This window comes from Zootoca vivipara, chromosome 2, assembly GCF_965207765.1.
Source record: "Zootoca vivipara chromosome 2, rZooViv2.hap1.1, whole genome shotgun sequence".
Lineage (NCBI taxonomy): Eukaryota > Metazoa > Chordata > Lepidosauria > Squamata > Lacertidae > Zootoca > Zootoca vivipara.
In genome coordinates this window covers 66,920,972-66,938,491 of record NC_142584.1, presented here as the reverse complement: position 1 = coordinate 66,938,491, position 17,520 = coordinate 66,920,972, and the positions used below count along the sequence as shown (strand labels likewise).

General features: G+C 43.8%; 1 long non-coding RNA gene across 1 annotated transcript in view; it reads right to left on the bottom strand.

Moving 5' to 3' along the window:
* Positions 1-17,520, bottom strand: part of LOC148686900 (uncharacterized) — a 30,005-nt gene that overhangs the window by 1,958 nt on the left and 10,527 nt on the right. The window contains exon 2 of the long non-coding RNA XR_015948442.1: positions 1,299-1,355. This is a non-coding gene — a long non-coding RNA (uncharacterized LOC148686900). The remainder of the gene's footprint in view (positions 1-1,298; positions 1,356-17,520) is intronic.

Here is a 17,520-nt window from a genome sequence, read left to right as displayed (position 1 = left end):
GGAGCCAAATGGTTGCTGTGGCTGCTGGCAGCATGGCCCATTGACTTCCCCTGCCTCCCCCGTGTGTAAAACATTGCTTCCCATTAAAAACAGACATTCCACTTCATTAGCATTCTAGGACTGCCTTGCAGTACAGGCAACAATGAATTTTCTTGCATAGCCAGCAACACAATCCTAGCTATGTCTGCTCAGATATATGCCCTGTTTATTCAGTTGGACTTACCCTCAGGTAAGAAGAGTTAAGACTGCCACCTTAAATTGAAATCCTACCCCTCCCTGTCCTTGAGAGTAAGCCCTAGTAAGCACAGTGCAACTTAATTCTGAGTGGCCATGCACATGGTTGCACTGTCAGGCTGCCGTCTTATGCTTTCCCATTTACTTGGAAGTAAGACGACAGCTGCACAGAGCTGGGGCAGGGAAGCCAATCAAGCAATCTGCATCTGGTGAAGACATCCCTTCTCCCCCCACTAGTGTGGACAGAGGACATGGAAGCACATCAAAGACCAGCGATTGCATGAGGTTGGACTACATGATCCTCGGGGTCCCTTCCAACTCTACAAGTCTATGAGATGCGCAAATTTGACTTGAAGCACATGCCACAGGGGAACAACCTCACTGCCCTTTAAGCTGATACAGAATCCACAGACCTACTCTGAGAACACAACAAGCCAACACAGACCCACCGCCAAAGCTTACATAGGACCCCCACTAGACTCTGTGAAGAAGTTGTTTTGTGTCAGACATGATGAATGAGGAGCTCCCACCCTGCCCATAGCTTCTATCTAGGGGAAAGCAGGCAGCTATCAACCCAATTCTACACTCTGAATAGGACTAGGCAGTTGTTTGATAACTAGTTGCCTGATCTTCCCTATGGGTCAGTGTCCTGAAGGCATGTCCACCTACAAGAGGACACGCTTTGGAGCATGGAGACAACTTGTAAGAGCCAAGCAGCAAAAAACCTCTTGCACAAAGATAGAAGTGGATCGCTGAGCTAAGCAGAGGCCTGACTGAAAAAGCACGGAGCTCCCCACTGCTTCCTGATTAATATGCTAGGAGGCCTGTGTGACATTTCTATAAAATGTCTCTGTGCTCCTGGGATTTGATGATTCAGTGCGGGCTGCCTAGGATTTCTGCAAAGCATCAGCCTTCCACATTTGCTGCGGCGCCTTTTATCAGCCTGTCAAACAGCAGTATTTCCTCCGCTTTCGCTACGACAACAAAAAGAGAGAATGGACAATTCACAGTTAAGTTGTGTGTAGCAATGGATTCAAAGGGTGCTGGCACGCAGGTAAATCTACCTTTTAAATCAAGCTGAAGTCCAACTGCCACAGCCAGTTAATCCTTTTCTCTTTGATCTGAAAAAAATAAATAAATCCAAGATTGACACAGAACTGTGAGAGTTACATGAAGCAGAGCAATTCCAGAACCCATATAGTACTTGATTTTAGCCTAGCTTCTAGATTATGGGTGTATTTCCATGACCGCCTTAGGATAAAGTGAAGTGTTTTTTTTTCTCTTTCTGGTGTGTATCACAGCATTCCACCTCCCGCCCGGCTATTAACATCAGCACAGCTTCATTTTTGTCAGATCCGTTTTTGTCTGTATACACACCAGGGGCTGTTCACAGGGTGGGGATGTTTTTACCCTATGCTGACGGGGTGAGCTCCCGTTGCTCGGTCCCAGCTCCTGCCAACCTAGCAGTTCGAAAGCACGTCAAAATGCAAGTAGATAAATAGGAACCGCTACAGCGGGAAGGTAAACGGCGTTTCCATGTGGTGCTCTGGTTTGCCAGAAGCGGCTTTGTCATGCTGGCCACATGACCTGGAAGCTGTACGCCGGCTCCCTCGGCCAATAATGCGAGATGAGCGCGCAACCCCAGAGTCGGTCACGACTGGACCTAATGGGCAGGGGTCCCTTTAAGGTGGTCACAACCTGGCTAGAGACAAATTAATGTAGTGAAATGTAGCAGAAGAGTGTGATCCTACGCACAGGGACAGAGAAGACCAGCTGGGGAGCATTTAATTTAGTTGACTTGAGTGTTGTCTTGGTGACATGACCATAAAGAGTTTGTTGCAATTTACTTTGGTTTCAGGCACAAAACAGTAGCCACAACATGTCACTAAAGATGAGGAGAATCATAAATGCTTTAGCACTAAAAATGAGTTAACAGAGATGAGGCATCTCTGGAGCATTCTCATAAATTATCTTGAATTGGTTTGTCCTTTCTGCTTTACTCCATGTAGATGCATATTTGTGGCTTCTTGTGTTTAGATGTGGGAAGAGTGAAGTCAACGTGATCTAGTATTCCCCCCCCCCAGTTTTAATAAAGTCATCCCCCGTTCTTTGCAGCATTTCAGTCACATTTTATTAATTCTGAAATGAACAATCTACAGTCAGCTGCTGAAAAGCTCATTAATACCAGGAAATCCTGGGCTTGGAACTATGAATCTCAAAGATTGTGACCCTTTGTCAATACGGTATCTGAACCTGGTCCCCAAGCTCTGGAAATCGGGAAAATCTTGTTTGGGGCCGATGCCTGCACAACACACACACACCCCACAAGCGCTCCAACAAAGCTCTACCGAAAACAGTAGACTGCCACCACTCATTATTGTCTCCCAGTCTGTGGTAGAAGACCCTCAGACCTTTCTAGATGTCACTTCAGATTCAGCAAGGCAAGAGCCGAGGAGCCTCAGGCATTCAGCTACAAGGTAGCAGTTGACCAAGCAGCTCCAAAGCCCTGGAGATAACTATCACAGCTTTCCAAAAATAAATCACACAACCGTTGAGGTGGTGTATTTACAGTGAGTAGTTCCATAAAAGAATACCAATAACAGGGCTGCCATACGTCCAGATTTTCCCGGACATTACTGGGATTTCAAAGGTGGAATAGACGTCCGGGGGAATTTTCAAAAGACGGCTCTTTGATCTGGATCTTAGACAAGTCAATTGAAAAATCACGTTGGTTTTTTTTGGGGTGTTTTTGTAAAAAAACAAAACTCAACAATTTTGGTGGTTTCCTGGTTTTTACTTTTTGAAATATGGCAACCCTAAGCAATACAAAGTTTTATTAAAAGGCTGTAGGTGAAAAAAGAAACAGGGGAAGAAACTACCAATCAGAAAACCCCCCAATAGCATTAGCTAACCCAGTCTACAGTACGATCCTCACACTTAGGAAAAAACTGCACGAGCATATGTGTGAAGTCCTGAACATAAAAATAACTTGGAATTTGCCTAGTAACCAGACCAGATCTTTTAGCCAATCAGAAACTTAATCTGCTGGAACCATGGATTCTCACAGATTCAGTGTTGCTAATACAGTAATGAAGCAGGCCGCCATGAAGACCTTTGGCTGCCAGCCTCTGCAAGAGAGCCCAGGTGTAGGCAATCCATGATTTGTGAGGACTGAGTACCTTAACAGAAAATAACTCAGACCCTCCAAGTGTCCCTATATTCCAGGGACGTCCCTGATTTAGAGAAGCCATTCCGCTTTTTGACTTGATCCTAGAATGTTCCACTTTTCCGGCTTAGGATGTCCCTATTTTCACTGGAGAAATGTTGGAGGGTATGTCGTTATCTGACCCCCGAGCCATCTGAAGGCAATCCTATATAGGGAGGTATATTTTTTTTAAAAAAATGTTTACTGTTTTATTATGTTTTTATATATGTTGGAACCTGCCCAGAGTAGCTGGGGCAACCCTGTAAGAAGTGTGGGGTATAAAGAATAAAATCATCATTATGGAATGGGACGTCCCTATTTCCATCGGAGACATGTTAGAGGGTATGATCATTTTCCTATTAATCCGAGGCCTGCATAAACCAACTCTGGTCAAGGCCTAGTAATATAGGCAGGGCCAGCCCCCTATGAGGCAAAGTGAGACAACCGCCTCAGGCAGCAGGATCCACAGGGGCAGCAGATCCTAATGCAGATCTTTATTCCTGATATAGATCTTCATACACCCCTTCTTCCCTGGAAGCTGGTGTGGGACACCATTTTGTGGTTTGCCTCAAGGGCCAAAATGTCTTGGGCTTCCTTGAATAAAGGCTTGTCTTGAGCCCTTCAGGCTAGTGAAGTGCTCAGGATTCAAGCCTACAGCTTCATCTCAGAACAACTAGAGATGCCAACAATAGCCACTGTATTAGGTCTTTAGATTAGACTGACTGCTAAGAGCCTGACCACCTGATCTCTAGAGCAGAACCTACCACCTGTTGCATTCAGAGTTTCAGCTCCTGCCTAGGACTCTGAGAGCCTCATTGTTGCTGCGACCCCTGTGAGCTAGGTATATTCATTCCCGAGATGGTCCTCATATAGTGTCCATCTCTCCGACAGGCAGATACTGGCCCTGGCAAGTGAAGATAAATCCAGCAAAGTGTTGCGTTCAGAATAAACTCTTTATTCTTTTATGTAATGCCTAAAAAAGAATGGAGATCAATTTGGAATTCAATTAATGGAATACGTATGCTAATTTGGAGCACATAAAGGAATGTGGGAAGCAGATCCTGAGGCTGGCTGGAATCTCCTTGATTTCAGGATCTGCACTCCAGGTACATCGGAAAGTTTTAGGGAATAAAGGGCGGGGAATATGTTGCTAGCTGGGGGATTAGCAAAATAATCTCATTGTGAGAGAGTTACACAGGAAGCGAAAGGCTAAGAGATGGTGATGTCAAGAGACCAGGAGACCAAAATAGAAACTGCTTACTAGCTCAACAACATAGCAGTATAAATGCTGTACATAGAGCATGAAACAAACAGCTCATGTGGCGGATCAACCTACAAATCACCATAGTGCATTCATCTCTTGAAGGTGTCATTGTATTGGCAACAAAAATGAGAACTCAAAGGCATGAAGGGTAAGATCTTATATTTAGAGTCAAACAATCACACGATATGACCTTTGCTTTCTTTCCTATTCATAGAATTGCTGCAACTGCAGTGTTGGTGGGGAACAGAACAATACTAATCTTCCAAATCTAACACTTCCTGCAGACTAGTCAAAATAATCTGGGTTATATGAACATCTCATGTGCCTTAAAGCAGAACACATGAGAAAACAAGGTACACTGTACCAAAGAATACCAGTTCATCACCCATCAACAAAGGCATCAACACTTGTTCAGTATTTGGTGGAATTCTTGCTCTTTTTTTCTTTTTAGGCATCTTTTTGGGAAGATATAGATCAGGCATCCACAAACTTTGGCCCTCCAGATCAGGCATCCCCAAACTGCGGCCCTCCAGATGTTTTGGACTACAATTCCCATCTTCCCCAACCACTTGTCCTGTTAGCTAGGGATCATGGGAGTTGTAGTCCAAAACATCTGGAGGGCCGCAGTTTGGGCATGCCTGATATAGATCTTCCTTAGAGATGGCTTTGGCCACACTGTGTGGGATACTCAGGGGCGACATCTCCCTTGGTACTACATCCATTGTGCATTGTTCCTTGGACAATCAGAATGGAGTCTGTTAGGAGGTGAGACACCATGAAGGGTCAGTCATTGCAATTCACACAACTAAAATGGCATGGGAAGGATGTTGTTGCAGTGCTTGATCTGTGAATATTAGGCCAATGCCCATCTAGTACTGAGTCAGGTTCCAGATCCTTGTACTGATTTGCAAAGCCTGGAACAACTTAGGTCCAGGATACCTTACGGCCCACCTAAATATCCCAGCTCAATCACTGAGATCATTTGCAGGGGTGTTATTGGTTGTCTCCCAAGTTGGCGAGGCTCATCTGACATCACTGTGAAATAGAGGATAGAACTAATTGATCCAGCGTTGTCACTGAAGACACAGATGACTTTTTATCAGCTTTGGCTTACAAACCAACTGTGACCCTACCCAGATAGAGATAACTTGGCTACCATAATCCTTGTTCTGGTACCCCATTTTGATCATGCCAATACACTGTACATATATTTGAAAGTGCATCAGAAATTCCAAATAGTCCAAAATATGGTGTTCAGGAATGAGATTGTTCCACTATTTTGCATTCTGCTTGGTTCTTATGAAATTGTTGACTTTGCTTTAAAGGTTATTCAGCGCAGGATGATATAATGCACAGGAGGGTCAAATGTTCACAGGAAGGTTAAAAATGCACGTAAGTTCTATTTTGTACCACAGTCAGAAATGCTCACTGGAGGAAGTTTTGCATTGGAAGTTCAAAGAGTCATCCTAGGAATATGGCAATTGAGGAGAAATATAATCCAGGACGCAGGTGGCGCTGTGGGTTAAACCACAGAACCTAGGGCTTGCCTATCAGAAGGCTGGCGGTTCGAATCCCCGCGATGGGGTGAGCTCCCGTTGCTCGGTCCCAGCTCCTGCCAACTTAGCAGTTCGAAAGCACGTCAAAGTGCAAGTAGATAAATAGGTACCGCTCCAGCAGGAAGGTAAACAGCATTTCCGTGCGCTGCTCTGGTTTGCCAGAAGCGGCTTAGTCATGCTGGCCACATGACCCAGAAGCTGTATGCCGGCTCCCTCGGCCAATAGAGCGAGATGAGCGCTGCAACCCCAGAGTCATCCGCGACTGGACCCAATGGTCAGGGGTCCCTTTACCTTTACCTATAAGCTTATCCAGGACTCTAATGATTGGCTAATGAGTGGGAAGGGGAGTGAAAATATGATACATAAGTCAGGATGTAAAAGAGAGCAGTTAGCTGGAAAAGTTGGAATTGATGAATCTAACAGCTAGAAGAGCTGGAACAGTTTTCTAGAAAGCTGGAAACATCCCTTAGGAGTGGGTGTGTAGTGGGTGTGGGTGCATGCCAGAGACAGAGGCGCCAACTTCCGAGGGAGAAGGGGCAGGCATGTCATGCATGTGATATCAGGACATTGGGAGGAGCCAGGGGCCAGGGGCAGAGCCAAACAGGGTGGCAGCATGGCTTCAATGGTCAGCTGCTGCTGCTGCTGCTGCTGCTGCTGCTGCTGCTGCTGCCAGGAGCTGCTTCCCTGCTCCTTTCCCACCATGGCAGGAGGAGGAAAAGGAGCCGGCCATTGAAGCTGTTTTTTATGCGCTCGGCTCCATGTTTGGACTTCTCTGCCCCTTTTGAACATTGTCGCCCCCCCCAAAAAAATATTGGGGTACCCAAAAGGGCTCAGCCCTCAGGAGTTGGTGCCCTTGGCCAGGGAGATATCCATTTGGTGGCCATAAGAAGGAATGGTTGATTTGGTTGGTTTGCATGCCTCCTTTCTCTCTCATGGTGCAGCTAACCCCATATAGTCACATGCAATCACAAAGGTATTGACTGGAACTGGATTATTTTTTTACTGTTTTATACTGAATGTTTTGTTAGGACTTTAAGCCTGAGACGCTGGCAAATTAGCAAGGTCATGTGATTTAAGTTGTTAAGTCGTTAAGATGCTCAGTATATATAGAGCGTTTGTTTTGTTTGCCTGTGGGGTGTGGAGCAGTCATGTCTGAAAGCTCTGGAGATGTTTCTGTTATTTTTCTGCAATAAAGCTGTCTTCAAAAGTTGAGCTTTGGTGAGTCGTTTTCTGCTGCAAAGCTACAAGAATTCTACAACAAGAAGAATCCAGCCGCTGTGCTTAATGCTCTGCAAAGAGAACTGTTTCTGGTCTGTATACCGTGTTTCCCCTTTTTTAAGACACCGTCTTATAACTTTTTTCCCTCAAAAAAACACGCAGTGGCTTATTTTCAGGGGGTGTCTTTTTTTTAAAGTGCTGGTACAACTGGGACCCACTGGCTCAGGACGCTCGGTGCTCTCTTCTGCGCGCTGCTGGGCGCGTTGTTGGCGCTGCCAGTTCCGAGCGCCTGCAGGGTGGGGTGGGGTGGCAGTGCTTTAAACCCCCAACCCTGTAGAAAGCAATGGAAGTTATGGACCGTAACAATCCTTAAGAGGTGCAGGTCTTAAAAAACCCCTGGTATCACCCTTGAAGCACAGCCTTCCAAAGTCAGGGGGGAAGAGGTCTGTTTAGACAAAGGAAAGGATCGGGGGTGATTCTGCGCCCTGGGACCCACAGAACTATTTTAAAAATCCCAACCTGGGGGGGGGGTCAAATAGTGAAGCCCCATAGCCCTGTAGCATAAAAAATCCAGGAATTGTAAAATTAACAACAATAATAGGGGGGGGGGCACTCTATCCAAAGAGTTAAGAAGGAATGGGAAAGTGTTGAGTTATATATGGAAAAATATGGAAAGGAAAGTTAAAGATAAAAAATAATAATTATCGCAAGGGAAAAAGTAACATCATAAAGGGTAATAATATTAAATATAAAATAGACAACACAACAGAAAAAGCAAGTATATGACTAAATGAGATCGCACAGGAGTGAGGGAAGTGGGGAGAGAGGGAGGGGGGTAAGGAATGGAAGGAGGCAATGGTTGGAGGAGGGTATAGGGGGGTGAATTAAAGGAAAATTAAGACTGAGAAGCGCATGGTTTTTGTTTTTTAAAGATGCAAAGGCTTGCAATCAGCCAAAGTATAGAGCCCAACTTCCAGGAGACTGCGATCTACTTGCGGATTTATAAACTGGAAGTGATCTACCCCCGTTTTATTGGTGTTCAGGTCAGAGTTGTTTTTAGAGAGAGGAAATATCCCATTTTTGAGGTTAAAGTAAAAGTTCCTGACCTTTTTTTATAATGAGGAAATGCTTCTAAAACTCCGTTCTTCATTCCACGAAGGGGAGAGGGGGTGGGGCCGGGTGCTCAAAGACAAAAGAAATGGAAAAGGAGATAGCGATCAACTGCAGCCTCCTGGGGATCGAGCATTCATGCAGCCGCCGGGAGAGGCAAGGGCTGCAGCCGAGTGCTGCTTCACAAACAAACGGGGGAAAGTGCTTAGAACCCAGAGAATCTGGCTGAAAAACACGAAGCAGCAACAGCAATTGCACACACACCATCCCAAGCCAGCACAGTAACCAAGTCCCAAAAGCAAGAAAGGACTCAGCAAACACTGCTGCGGCCGGCGTTGCTGCTGCTGACTCGGGGAGCTCAGTGCTCTATTCCGCACAGCGCCTATCACTATGGCTTATTTTCAGGGTACGGCTTATATTTCTCAAATGCTTAGAAATGCTGCTATGGCTTATTTTATGACTACGCCTTAAAAAGGGGGAAACACGGTAGCGCAGCAAAAGCGTTTTTACTGGACCAGTGCAGAAAACCTCTTTAGGTTATGGACTGAGTTATGTTTTGGATTCTAATGCTGTGGACTCTCATGTGCTGATTGCTGTATCGTGTGCAGAGGCAGTGAAAGTGGCTTCGGATGTGAGAAGACCTGCTTGGTCGTAAATCAAGCCATAAAACAAGGGAGGAACCGAGAGAGCTGCGTAAGTGAAGGCTTACAGCTTTAATTAACTGCAAAAGGCTAGTTTGATCTCCCGTTGTGTTTTTTTGCCAATAAACACAAGACGGTGGCAGATTGCTAGTGAAGACACGGAGGAAAAAAGTTTAAAGGCTTCAGAGAAGGCTTGAAGCGTCTGAAAAGTGAGTAAAGCAAATCCCAAGGGGGAAGAGAAGCAAGGGCACTCAGAGGGGGTGGCAATAGACCCCAATAATGGCAGCAGAAAATTTCCAGGTTCCCTTTCCAAAGCTGAACTCTGCTAATTATGTGCAGTGGTCTAAGAGGGCTCAAGTCTGGTTGGAAGCCAAAGAAGTTTGGGCGGACTATGTCCAGAGGCGAAAGCCAATTGTGGCTGTTGCAGCAGATGCCACAGCAGAGCAACAGGCTGCTGCACATGCTCAGAATAGAGAACATGATAAAATGGATACTAAAGCTAGATGCATGTTAATGGTATCGATAGATGACTCTCAACTGCCCCATGTGGAAGGCTTAAGGTCTGCATTTGAAATTTGGGAAGCCCTTAAGCGTATTCACCATAGAGCCACGCCCAGAGAGAAGGTGAATTCCCAGTGTGGGGGAACTGGCAGGCAGAGCTGTAAGGAAGTCTCACAAGTGTCTGCTATGGCCAGCAAGTCATGTTTTCGATGTGGCAGCAGATTTCATCTAATAGCAAAGTGCCCAGAAAAGCAACAGGAGTTTCAGCAACCCAAGGCCAGTTTCCAGAGCTACAGAGGAAGACAACGTGAGAACTACAAGAGTCAACGACCCAGAGGGGGAGAAGTTGCTGATAAGGGACTGTCTGCAATGGTAGTGCAACAGAGCTCTAAAAGGAACCCACAACCCTTGAAATGGATAATTGACAGTGGGGCTTCGCACAGTTTAATACCGGCGACATCTTGTGGCAGTCTTAGGAACTGCAAGACTTTACCAGTTGCAAAAACTGTGACTATAGCACTGGTTACAGGTAGGTAGCCGTGTTGGTCTGGATCGAAGTAAAATAAAAAAATTCCTTCAGTAGCACCTTAAAGACCAACTAAGTTTTTATTTTGGTATGAGCTTTCCTGAAGAAGTGTGCATGCACACGAAAGCTCATACCAAAATAAAAACTTAGTTGGTCTTTAAGGTGCTACTGAAGGAATTTTTTTATTTTACTGTGACTATAGCAGACAATAGCAAACGAGAAATGAACCTTAAAGGCACCATTTATGTTAATTGTTTGCAAACTAACCTTCCTGTTTTTGTTCTTCCAGGAATGAAGAATGGACTTTTGAGTGTGTCATGCCTGGTAAAAAGTGGTTTTAAGGTTAAGTTTGAAAAAGATGTGTGCACTATTTCAAAACAGGGGAAGGAGCTAGTTAAAATTCCCTGTGAGGAAGGGCTTTTTGTTTTGGATGAAGAGCAGTTGGCAGCAGGCAGCTGTTCAACAGGTGAAGCTCAAGAGCAGTTGGCAGCAGGCAGCTGTTCAACAGGTGAAGCACAAGCTAAATGTGTAAATAAGGCTCCTCATACAGGTTGTGCACATTTACTACATAGAAGGTTAGCTCATATATGCTTTAAGTATGTAAGCAAGATGCCAGATTTAGCTGAGGGGTGTAACCTTAAACCCTGTTCGAATTTTTTGGATTGTTGTGCTTGTAAACACTCTAAGGTTAAGACATGTAACTACCCTAGATCTGATAGAGTAAGCAAGAAACCCTTTGAGCTAGTACACACAGATGTGTGTGGCCCCTTTCCGGTCAAGTCCCTTGGAGGTGCGAGATTTATGCAAATTTTAGTGGATGATTTTTCAAGGGCCAGTTGGGTTTTCTTTCTGAAAGAAAAATCGCAAGCAGCATCAATTCTGATGGATTGGATTGAAGAACTAGAGTGTAAATTTGACACTAGGGTGCGCAAGATACAATCGGATCGTGGTGGGGAGTATGTGAACCACACGCTAGCGACATGGTTAAAACGGAAAGGTATAGTCCATAGACTTACCAATCCCTATTCACCACAGGAGAACTCAGTTGCGGAAAGAAAATTCCGAACATTGCAAGAAGCCATTGCTGCTTTACTGTTTGATTCTGGATTATCACAGCGTTTTTGGGCAGAGGCTGCGCTGTATGCAAATTATTCCTTTAATAGAGTGTACAACAGCACAGTAGGCAACACTCCTTACTTCATGTTGTTTGGTAAGAAACCAAAAATTGACCATCTAAGAGTTTTTGGATGTCGTGCTTATGTGCTGGTGCCTAGGGCACAACGTAAGAAAGGTGATCCCAGATCTAAAGAAATGATTTTCTGTGGTTATCAAGCAAACACAAAAGGTTGGAGATTTGTAAATGTAGAAGGTAATCAAACAAAAATCACAATCAGCAGAAGTGCTGAATTTTGTGAACAAGATGGTTGGAATAGAATCCATGGTAATTCTGACATACTATTTGATGTGTCAAATGAAAAAGATCAGACACAGGTCCCAAGGCGAGAATTAGTTCCAGAACAGGCTGAGGAATCTGAGTCTGAGGATGAGGGTGAGAAACCTTCTAGTTCACACAAGTTTGAAAAGTCAGAATTGTCTAGCCCAGTAGGTTTACCTGTACAGCAAGGGAGACAAGTAAAGTCAGAATCAGAAAGTCCTTCAACTGCTAGTGACAAACAGGTGACAACCAGTGATTCTGGGTCAGAGGGGGCAACTGATGGAGCATCGCAGGAGCTGCCAAGGCGTTCCAAGCGTACCAACAAAGGAAAACCTCCAGAAAGGTATCAAGCCATTAGTGTTTGGGTAGGATTGGCAAATTGCGAACCTGAAAGTTTTGAGGAGGTAGAGCAATTACCCAAGGAGGAGGCCAGTAGGTGGCACGAGGCCATGCAGAAAGAGTTGAATTCTATGAAGGAGCTTGGTGTATTTTCCATCTCCAAACTGCCAGAAGGTACCAAGGCAATAAGTTGCCGGTGGGTGTATAGAATAAAGACAACAGTAACAGGGAAACCAGAGTACAAAGCGAGGCTTGTAGCTCGGGGTTTTTCACAAAGTAAAGGGGTACACTACTCCGAAATTTATGCGCCCACTTCAAGGAGCGAAACTCTACGTGTACTCCTAGCGGTTGCTGCTCAGAGAGGATTCAATGTGAATCACTTTGATGTCTCAACTGCTTATCTTCATTCAGGTCTAGCTGAAGAACTTTATATGGAGCTACCGCCAGGACTGAGAGGTGATAGGTCAAATCAAGTTTGGAAGTTACACAAGTCTATTTATGGACTCAAGCAGTCAGCTCATAATTGGAATGAATTTCTAAATGATGTTTTGGTAAGCATTGGCTTTAGCAGGAGTAAAGCTGACAACTGCTTATATTTCAGAGGTTCAGGAGACACTCAAGAATCTTTGCTGATTTATACTTCAAAGACGCAAAAGCAGGTGGAAAAGCTGGCCAAGCAGTTAAGTAAACACTTCAAAATTAAGAATCTTGGTGCTGTAAAGGTCTATCTTGGTGTTCAGATAGATAGGACCAAAAATGGCAGTTTCTTGCTGAATCAAAAAGGCAAAATATTGCAAATGTTGGGAAAGTTTGGCATGGCAGAGTGTGCAGGTGTTAGAACACCTATGGAAATGGGTTTTGTAAAAGAAAATGAATTCAAGGATAGTGCTGAGTTCAAACGTCCTGAAATCTTTCAATCAGCCCTGGGAAGCTTATTGTACCTTTCGCAATGGAGTAGGCCAGACATTGCTTACGCTGTTAACTTACTCAGCAGGGAAGCTTCAAAACCTAGTGTAAATGCATGGAAAGGAATTCAAAGAGTCTTAAGATATTTACAATACACCAAAGATTTTTGCCTTGAATTGTCTTCTGAAGGGCAAGCACAGCTTACTTGCTGGGCAGATAGCGATTGGGCAAATTTAAGGGATAGAAAATCAGTGTCTGGCTGTGTAGTAAAATTTGGAAACTCTCTGATTGGGTGGCGTTCGAAGAAGCAAAACCTGATTGCTTTATCGTCGACAGAAGCCGAATTCTGTGCCTTATCTGAATTATGTAGAGATCTAGAATTTTACAAATGTCTGGCACAAGAGATGTGTGAAAAGTCCATCACGCCCATCACTATATGGGGTGATAATCAACCATGTCTTAAATTAGCACAGAATGGTCAGTTTAAAGGTCGTACAAAACATTTGGATATCAGATTTCAAAATGTTTGTCAAACAGTGAGAGCGGGAATTGTTAAATTAAGTTACTGTCCAAGTCATGAAAATTTAGCCGATAGATTTACAAAACCGCTTGGGTTTCAGCGTCATGAAGAATTTTGTGAAGAATTGGGTCTGAAATAACTTTGTAGAACTGGTTTTTTTTTTGCCAGCGAGAGGGGGTGTTAGGACTTTAAGCCTGAGACGCTGGCAAATTAGCAAGGTCATGTGATTTAAGTTGTTAAGTCGTTAAGATGCTCAGTATATATAGAGCGTTTGTTTTGTTTGCCTGTGGGGTGTGGAGCAGTCATGTCTGAAAGCTCTGGAGGTGTTTCTGTTATTTTTCTGCAATAAAGCTGTCTTCAAAAGTTGAGCTTTGGTGAGTCGTTTTCTGCTGCAAAGCTACAAGAATTCTACAACAAGAAGAATCCAGCCGTTGTGCTTAATGCTCTGCAAAGAGAACTGTTTCTGGTCTGTATAGCGCAGCAAAAGCGTTTTTACTGGACCAGTGCAGAAAACCTCTTTATGTTTAAAATGAAGTTTGCCACTCAGAGAACCTCATTTGTATGGTGGCATAGAAGTACTATGAAAGAAAGAAAGAAAGAAAGAAAGAAAGAAAGAAAGAAAGAAAGAAAGAAAGAAAGAAAGAAAGAAAGAAAGAAAGAAAGAAAGAAAGAAAGAAAGAAAGAAAGAAAGAAAGAAAGAAAGAAAGAAAGAAAGAGAAAGAAAGAAAAAGAAAGAAGTAGCACATTTCAATTACTCAATCTTGTATAGAGCCACTCAGTCAAATGACAGATTTCCCTTGACAAACTCAGATATGTAACAGGTTTCAACATTTGGCGCACAGAGTTTGTCCAAGGCCTGTCCATTCCTAGAAATGCTGGGCTCCAAGCAAGGTCAATTCCTTTTCAGAAGAGAAGCTTGCTTGACTCAGTATACTTCCCTCCTCACACCACCACTACTCCCGCCATTTATTACGGTAAATGTGTTGCCTTTTCAGATTAATTAAGACTAGCTGCTTTGCCAGAAAGCTTCATACACAAGCAACGCACGCGGGCTGCCTTTGCTGTGATGGCAAAAATCGCCATAGCAACAGTGTGTTTGCCGCCTGTATTTCTAATAGGAGTGACGTTGTGCCTGCATTTGCCTATCAGGAAAATTGATGTGGAAATTGAATCTATAAATACTGCAGTTACTTAGCTTGCCTGCTAAACAGCTTTCTACGGCTAACAGAGAGGGGGAGTAAATTTTTTGAAAATTGGCCAGCTTGTTTTGGGGGGCTGGTGGTGGCTTCTCAACTGTATCCAAAATGAATCTACAGGAAGAGCTTTCCTCTTAAGGTGAGACCGCTGCCTTCTCTTCCCGCCACAGAAAGATTTACAGTCAAGGTACCCGAGGGTGATGAACAGTTGATGATACATGCCATCTCCCCAGTGTTGGACTACCCAGTAGAAAGACTAAGTACCTACTTAGGACACCAGCAAAGCAGGTGCACAAATTCCTTTAATAAATAAATAGATGACATTTTATAGGTTTTTTTAGAAGCATTATTTATGTGGGTGGGTGGCCAATTTAATTTAAAATAAAAATAGAAATCTGAGAGACAAATTTTCTGACATGCCAGACTTGCACAAAAGAATGGGTTATTTAAATAATAATGATGATGATAATAATTTATTATTTATACCCTGCCCATCTGGCCACCACTCGCCACTCTGGGTGGCTTCCAACACACATTAGAATACGTTAAAATATCACAGATTAAAAACTTCCCTAAACAGGGCTGCCTTTAGGTATTTTCTAAATGTCAGGTAGTTGTTTATCTCTCTGACCTCTGATGGGAGGACGCTCCACAGGGCGGGTGCCACTACCGAAAAGGCCCTCTGCCTGGTTCCCTGCAGCTTTGCTTCTTGCAGTGAGGGAACCGCCAGAAGGCCCTCGGTGCTGGATCTCAGTGTCCAGGCTGAACGATGGGGGTGGAGACGCCCCTTCAGGTATACAGGTGTCATGACTAGACCCACCTGTAATCCATCAAGGAGCATCTCCCATATGGAAGTAGAAGGTGTGGTGATAGATGACACCCAGGAAAACATCACCACACACCGGGGGGGGGGCACACAATACACTTCAGTACATCCACAGCTGGGTAACGTGATTTTATGTTGTATTCCCTTCTCTCCTTAACACGCTATTGGGAAAATCAAAATTAAATGGAGGGGGGCAGAATGTGGGCTGCCACTTGGATGTGGAATGGATAATATGAAAAACAGGCATGTGCCAAGAAGTTGAGGAAAAGGGCTCATGACTGACACAAGGGACCAGCTAAGCAGCATTGTGCAAATCCAGCCTCTGCTGAGACCCATAATAACAAGCTTTGCTCTTAGCTCGATTTGAGGGAGCAGGCTGTTCACATGCTCAAAATGCTGTGAGCGCACTTACACAGTGGGCTCACCTCACTCAAATTACATTCCTTCATTAACGTTCTGTGCTTCTCTGATAAGCTTAGGGGGAGCAATTTTCAGAATGTGAATAGGGAAGGTAAAAATCAGATGCAACTCTACCACATATGATACCAAATCTGTCAAATAATGAATAAATGTAGATGAAAATACCAACATCTTGCCCCAGGCATTTGCAATAAATGATAAGTGTATTAGGAACAGGAGTAATTTTCTTCACAGAAGCACTCAACAGGCCTGTAACAAATTCAGTAACTCAGAATTGCTTGTATAACGTACTCAATCACCCACAGTCATGCAAATGTTCTTTGAATGCAGATGTTAAGAGATGTTGTAATGTTCTGATAAAGCATAAGTAGAACCTTTTAAGTAGAGAGCACCATGTACCGGGTATTATCTGGTCAAACCATTTACCATAAGGAAAGGACTCCCAACTTCTGACAACCTTTTTATTGAGCATTCATCTTGATTTTCTGGCACAAAACATGTGGTGGGGGCTGGTTTTGCCAACCCCTAAGTATGCCTCTGCATGCTGGCTGAGACCAGCTATGGAAGGATCTGTCCATTTCAGTTCTCTCAGCATCTCATTTTTCTAATCTTAAATTCAGTTCTCCATATTTGTGGGTTGTTTGTTTAAAGACCTCGTGAAAATGTTTCAGCATTTTAGTGTGAATCACTAAAAACACACACATACATCTGTACCTGCAATTTTCACATTTTTGAAAGGAACTTAATATAAAGCATTTTTGTATGCTATTTTCACAAATATATTTTTAAATGCATTTCCTCCCAGTATTTGCATTTTTATAAACATTGCTTGGTTGGAGAAGTGCTGCGTCGCAGAATTTGGATAAGTGCTAATTTTGAAGAATGGCTGTGGTTTGGGTTCTCATATTGTTCAAGAAAGCGCAAATCTGATAAAATTGGCTTCAAAATGTAAACGGAACCAAATTTGTCCCCCATCCCTGGCTGAGACTGATGGGAGTTGGAGTCCAACAGCAAATTGGGTGGTTTTTGTTGTGGTTTTTTACAGTTTTCTCATCTTGCTTGATACAGAGTCATTATATTTTTGTCCCTGGATGTTGAATGTCCAAAGGTATTCCATTATAGTATGCCAGTAAATATGTGTGTGCATTAAAAAATGGATATCCTTTTGGGTTGGGGCTATGTGCATCTGTGTTATGCGCAGAACCAAATGTACACACCCATGAATGCAATGCATTAAAAATGCACCCACTTAACAAACTTGCCAACCGTTTGCACCAAAGCATTGGCTTGCTCCAGTTGCCTCTCTCAGTTGGGAGCGACTGCTGTGAACTCTGTTTCTTACATTTGCACACCTGCTTCCTTACAGTGAGAACCTCTGTGGAGGGGAGAAGCTGGCACATCCAACACAAAGAACATGAGGCGACAAGCAGTGACAGAGAAGAGCAGGTTGGGAAGGGTCACCACTTCTATACAAGCTTCTAGAGGGAAGCCAGGCTCGTAGAGAGCATCCTAGACTGAATTTCAAAGCCAAGGAATTCCAGCTCAATCAAGAGAAAGTGCCCAAGATGGCTTTAAGTAAATACCATCCATTGACTCGCAGTGGGGCAGCCCAGCACACCATCT